This window comes from Glycine max, chromosome 15 (genome assembly GCF_000004515.6).
Source record: "Glycine max cultivar Williams 82 chromosome 15, Glycine_max_v4.0, whole genome shotgun sequence".
Lineage (NCBI taxonomy): Eukaryota > Viridiplantae > Streptophyta > Magnoliopsida > Fabales > Fabaceae > Glycine > Glycine max.
This window is the reverse complement of record NC_038251.2, coordinates 20,675,202-20,682,219: the sequence shown is the minus strand read 5'-3', so window position 1 is coordinate 20,682,219 and position 7,018 is coordinate 20,675,202. Positions and strand designations below refer to the sequence as shown.

Here is a 7,018-nt window from a genome sequence, read left to right as displayed (position 1 = left end):
TGTATGCCTAACTTTACTTAATGATAAATTTCTAATTTATAATTGATTTCTAACCCAAGTTCTCTCCCCCTTTGGCAACATCAAAAAGAACTAAGCAACATAATCAATATCCAAACAGAGCCAAACAATAAACCAAAATAAATCCATACATTGTCATAACCAACCAAATCAAAGTCAAGAAATATAATATAAGTGCAAGATTACGATAACTAAGCAATAAAAAGCCAAATACACGGCGATAAATCAAAGTACTAATAATACTTAATTACTAATAATACTTAAGCTAAGATGATGATGGAGGCGGTGGTGGTGGATCAAAGCAAGTACGGATGAAGGAGACATCTTCTTCAACTTTGGTGATCCTTGATTCCATGGCATCGAACCGCATGTCGACTTGCAATTCCATGGCATCAAACTTGTCACCAACAAAAGTCTGAAGTCCATCAAACTTGTCCATAAGCCTTCGAAGAAGAGTGGAATTATCTTCAACTGGTAGGTTGCCTTCTTCATTAGCAGGTTGAGCACCCTTTTTGACCTAAGAGCCATCATGCTCTTTGCGGTAACCAAAAGAAGCAATCACAGCTGCACCAATTAAAAAAGATCTCTTGATTGGAACATAAGGTTCAGAATCAAGAGGAATTTGAAAATGGCGGAAAAAGAGAGTGACAAGATGTGGATATGGCAAAGGTGCATTTAATCGCAATGCCTTATGCATGCGATATCTTACAAGATGTGCCCAGTCAAGTTGACGCCCTATATGAAAGGCCCACATGATAATAAGATCTTCCTCAGAAACCTGGGCAAGATTGGAAGATCGTGGAAGCAAAATCCGCACAATCAGATAATGAAGGATGCGGCTTTCAAAAGCCAATGAGCCGGCAAGAAGGCATCCGGTCATATCCGCATTGTTGGTGCAAACCAACTGGCGGGCATCATGTGCAGAAAAATCAAACTTCCAATCGTCATTCAGTGTACCTTCAAATGGTACATCGTCACTGGACAATTGGGTTAAGTCATGGAAAAGGGATTGGTCAATGACCATTTTTATCCCAAAAACCTCAGAAATCAAAGTGTTGTCCTGAATTTCAAGATTACAATAAAAAGCTTTAACCAATTCAGGATAAACAGGCAATTGTAATGACATGAAGGGTATAAGACCTAGGTTCTGAAAGGCTTGAATGCAATCAAAAGTTTCAGCAGAAAAGAATTCCATATCAACAAACTTAGGGTCGATAATGGAACGAGATGAGAAAAGATTTGAATACCGTTTCTGCTGTTCTTCGGAAGAAAACAATGTGGAAGAGGATAATGAGGGTGGAATTGGTGCTGTGGATGCGCTAGTGGCTCCGGAACGATGAGCTCTTGAAGCCGAAGCGGAGGCGGATGAACCCTTACGTTTCTTTGACAATTCTGCCATTTGAAGGAGTTTTTGCAGATTTCAATCGGTGAAATCAAAAGAAAAATGAAAAAGAAGAAGATTGCAATTTACGGGAGTTGATTTGATGAAGAAATGAGTGAGATAGGAAGGTTTGGAGGTTTGGGAATGGAGGAACGTCGCAAGGAGGAAGGGGCTGCACAGGGATTTCTGGAAAATGTGATATTTATAGAGCAGGACGCGTGGTAATCGATTACAAGTAATGGTAATCGATTACAGGAGGAGGCAGCCTACTGGTAATCGATTACATGAATATTGTAATCGATTACAGGCCATCTGTTCTAGTGTAATCGATTACAGTATTCATGTAATCGATTACCAGAACAAAAAATAGTCTTTTCCTAAAAGAAAAACTTATTTCTAAGTCTAAAAACTTATACTATCTTAAGAGTTAATTATACTAACAAGAAAAGTAAACTAAATTAAACAAAACAAGCGTCATACTTAATCAAAAACACAATCAATCATTCATAAAAATTACCTATCCAAATCACTAAGGTCTAAAAGGCCTAATTCTTTTCTTATTGAAAAGAATATTTCTTTTGGGAGAGGTTTTGTAAAGATATCAGCAAGCTGATTCTTTGTATCAACAAACTCTAATATACAATCTCCCTTTAGGACATGATCTCTAAGAAAATGGTGCCTAATTTCTATATGTTTGGTTCTAGAGTGTTGAACAGGGTTTTTGGATAGATTTATGGCACTAGTATTATCACACCTAATAGGTATACGATCAAGAAGGATACCATAGTCAGATAATTGTTGCTTCATCCATAAAATCTGTGCACAACAACTGCCGGCAGAAATATATTCCGCTTCAGCAGTGGATAAAGCAACACTGTTTTGTTTCTTACTATGCCATGACACAAGAGCGGATCCAATGAATTGACAAGTTCCACTTGTGCTTTTTCCATCAGTTTTAGATCCGGCAAAATCAGAATCAGAATATCCTATTAAGTTACATGTTGAGTTCTTAGGATACCATAATCCTAAATTTATTGTACCTAATAGATATCTCATGATTCTCTTAACTGCACTCAAATGTGATTGTTTGGGGTTGGATTGAAACCTAGCACACATGCATACACTAAACATAATATCAGGCCTACTAGCAGATAAATAGAGAAGAGATCCGATCATACCTCGATATTGTTTCATGTCTATAGATTGACCAGATTCATCTTTATCTAAGTAACAGCTAGTGCTCATCGGTGTAGCCATGTGCTTTGCACTTTCCATCCCAAATCTTTTGATCAATTCCTTGCAGTACTTGGATTGATTGATGAATATACCTTCTTGAGTTTGCTTGATTTGTAATCCCAAGAAGTACTTTAGTTCTCCCATCATTGACATTTCAAATTCACTTTGCATATCAAGGGAAAACTCCTTGCACAATGAATCATTAGTGGATCCAAAAATTATATCATCAACATATATTTGAACCAACAAAATATCATTATGCTTTCTCTTTATGAATAATGTGGTATCCACTTTTCCTCTAGAAAATTCTTTTTCTAGGAGAAAATTACTTAAACGTTCATACCACACCCTAGGGGCTTGTTTCAAACCATAAAGAGCCTTTTGTAATTTATAAACATGATTTGGTTTATCCGGGATTTCAAAACCTGGAGGTTGTTCAACATATACTTCTTCTTGAATTAAACCATTTAGAAAAGAACTTTTAACATCCATTTGATAGAGCTTAAAATTCATTATGGATGCATATGCTAAGAGCATTCTAATGGCTTCTAATCTTGCAACTGGAGCATATGTTTCTTCATAGTCTATTCCTTTTTCTTGATTATACCCTTTTGCTACTAACCTAGCCTTATTTCTAATAATTATGCCATGTTCATCTAATTTATTTCTAAAAACCCATTTTGTTCCTATGACAGGATAATTTCCAGGTTTTTCTACTAGTTTCCACACATTGTTTCTTTCAAATTGATTCAGTTCTTCTTGCATGGCAATGATCCAGTTATCATCTACTATGGCTTCTTTTATATTTTTAGGTTCAATCATAGATACAAAAGCCATATTATTGCATAAATCTTTAAGAGAATGTCTAGTTGTTACCCTTTTTGATATATCACCAATAATGTTGTCGAGGGGATGATCTCTTGAGGCTTTCCATTCTCTTGGAAGTTCATTATTTGCTCTAACTCCATTATCTTGAGAATCTTCATTGCTTCCTTCATCTTTTTCTTTAGAGTCATTTCCATGAATATGTGTATCTTCTAAGGAATCTGAAATATCATCTAAAAAATCCTTCCTTGGAAGAATGGCATTAGACTCATTAAAGGAAACATGTATAGACTCTTCAATTTTCATTGTTCTTTTATTATATATTCTATAAGCTTTACTATGCAGAGAATATCCAAGGAAAATACCTTCATCTGACTTAGCATCAAATTTTCCTAAGTTATTTTTTCCATTATTCAATACAAAACATTTACAACCAAAGATATGAAGATGTGAGATGTTTGGTTTTCTGCCATTGAACAATTCATATGGAGTTTTCTTTAAGATGGGTCTTATTAAAGCCCTATTTAAAATGTAGCATGCAGTGTTAACGGCTTCAGCCCAAAAATATTTTGGAAGAGGTGTATCATTTAATAAAGTTCTAGCAATCTCTTCCAAAGATCTATTTTTCCTTTCAACAACACCATTTTGTTGAGGGGTTCTTGGTGCAGAAAAGTTATGCTCAATCCCATGCTTATCACAAAATAATTCAAATTCTTTATTTTCAAACTCACCCCCATGATCACTCCTAATAGATATAATCTTGAGATTTTTCTTATTTTGAATGATTTTTGCAACTTTTCTAAATGCTTGGAATGCATCATTCTTATGAGTGATAAAAAGAGTCCATGTGTATCTAGAATAATCATCAACTATAACAAGAGCATAGTAACTTCCTCCAAAACTCATGATTCTGGAAGGACCAAACAAATCCATATGTAGTAATTGTAAGGGTTGAGTAGTTGAAACAATGTTTTTTAGATTTGAAAGAAACTCTAGTTTGTTTTCCCTTTTGACAAGCATCACATAGCCTATCTTTTTCAAATCTTAGTTTTGGCAAACCAACAACTAAATCTTTTGATATTAATCTATTTAAGTGTTCCATGTTTATATGTGCAATCCGTTTATGCCATAACCATGGATCATCATCTTTACTAAGAAAACATTGATTATTATCTAGTTTTTGACTTAAGTCTATCATGTAAACATTGTTGACTCTAAACCCTATATGCTTTATATTCGTATCATGTTTATGTTCAATGACACACTTTTGAGAATCAAATTATACCAGATAGCCTTTGTCACATAATTGACTCACACTAAGCAGACTATGTTTAAGACCTTCAACAAGTAGAACATTTTCAATGGAGGTTGAAGAATTTGTACCTATTTTTCCAACTCCAAGAATTCTACCTTTGTTGTTGTCACCATAAGTTACATGTCCGCTTTTCTTGGGAGAGATATGTGTGAATTTTGATTCGTCTCCCGTCATATGTTTTGAGCATCCGCTATCTATGTACCACTTTTTCCTCAATGGTTCCTACAAAATCAAGGTTGTAAATTAGGTACCCAAACTTTATTGGGTCCTTGTGTGTTAGTATGAATAACAGATCCTTTTGGGACCCAAATCATTTTAATATTGTTACAATTTCTTCTAAAATAACATGTAGATGTGCCATGCCCTTTTCTTCCACAGTAAAAACATGTGATAAAACTAGAATTATATTTTTGTGTGGAAGTATAGAAGTTTTTATGAAATTTTTGTTGCTTTTTAGATTTATATCCTAGTCCAGCCTTATTGGAGGCATGTCTTTGTTTTCCTAATATGACATCTAAATTATTTTTACTATAAGAAAATTTTGCAAGTGAGTTTTTCAACTCTTTGATTTCTTTTTCATATTTTTCACAACAACTACAAGAATCTGACATTTTCTTGTCAGAAATAGTAGAGATATGAACTTTTTTATTTGGTTTAGAAATTGAGACTTCATTTCTAAGATGATCTAATTCTTTGTTTAATTTTAAAATTTCATTTTCTAAATTTGAAATTGTTTTCTTTGAAGATGAAACTAACTTTGCAAGTTTAATTAACTCTTTATGCAGATCAACAAATGCATCTTGCAATTCATCAAAAGAAATAGATAAATTGTTTGAAGATGTTACCTCTTCATCACTTTCATAACTTTTTGCCATAAGGCAGAGGTTTATTTCTTCATTTTCTGAATCTTCAGAAGATTCCATATCGTTTTCATCCCATGTAATGTATGCTTTCTTCAATTTCTTTTCATTAATATTTTTCTTTTCAGACTTCTCCATCTTTTTCTTGAAGATGGGACAATCAACCCTCAGATGTCCAGGTTGATTGCACTCAAAGCATTTTAGAGTAGAGGATGAAGTTTCTGTCCTTCTTTTAGGTTTAAAATTGGGTCGCTTTTGATTTCCTCTTACTCTCAGGAACTTGTTGAATCTTTTTACAAACAGACTAATATCTTCATCATTATCCAAGTCAATTGAATCTTCTTTATCACTGTCTTCTTGGATTGCAGATGAGGCTTTAAGAGCGATTCCCTTCTTCTTCTTATCAGTTTCTTCATGCTGATAGTAATTCCATTTCATGCTCCTGCAATTTTCCAAATAATGTAGCAAGAGACATACTAGATAAATCTTGAGATTCTGTGATGGCTGTTACCTTTGGTTGCCATTCTCTATTAAGACATCTTAAGACTTTATTTACTAGATCTTCATTTTGAAAAGTTTTTCCTAGAGATGCAAGATGATTAACTATGTGTGTGAACCTCTTTTGCATGTCTTGTATACTTTCATTTACATTCATCCTAAAAAGTTCATATTCACGAGTTAAAGTGTTTATCCTAGATCTTTTAACATCTGTTGTGCCTTCATGTGTTACTTGTAGTGTATCCCACATATCCTTAGCACTTTTATAATTTGAAACCCTAAAGTATTCATCTATTCCTAAGGCAGATGTAATAATATTTTTGGCCTTTAAATTATATTGTACTAATCTTCTTTCTTCCTCAGTCCAATCTGCTCTAGGTTTTTCAATTGTTGCACTTCCGGCCATTATAGAGGGAACATAAGGTCCTTGTTCTATGGCTTCCCAAATATTTAAATCTATTGCCTCTATAAAGATTTGCATGCGGGTTTTCCAGTAGTGGTAACCCACTCCATTAAAGATGGGAGGTCTATTTATAGAATTTCCCTCGGGAAACAAGTAGTTTGATGAGGCCATAATTTTTGAAGCTTCTAAACTTTATACAAGAATGAAGCTCTGATACCACTTGTTAGACAAGTGGCCTCAGATATCTTAAGAAGGGGGGGGGGGGGGGAGGGTTGAATTAAGATATTACAACTTATTTCCCCAATTAAAAATTCTATTTAACTTTCTATTCAAGTTATAAATTCCCTTAATAATGAATTTCTTAAATAATGATTCAAAAGAACAATTTGAATATGAATATAAAACAATAATAAATAAAGGAGTTTAAGGGAAGAGAAAGTGCAAACTCAGATTTATACTGGTTTGGCCACACCTTTGTGCCT

The 7,018-nt window shown here is 34.0% G+C and overlaps 1 pseudogene; it reads right to left on the bottom strand.

Annotated features, from left to right (window-relative positions):
- Window positions 1–1,942: 1,942 nt before the first annotated feature.
- Window positions 1,943–6,656, bottom strand: LOC112999592 (uncharacterized; annotated as a pseudogene).
- Window positions 6,657–7,018: the final 362 nt, after the last annotated feature.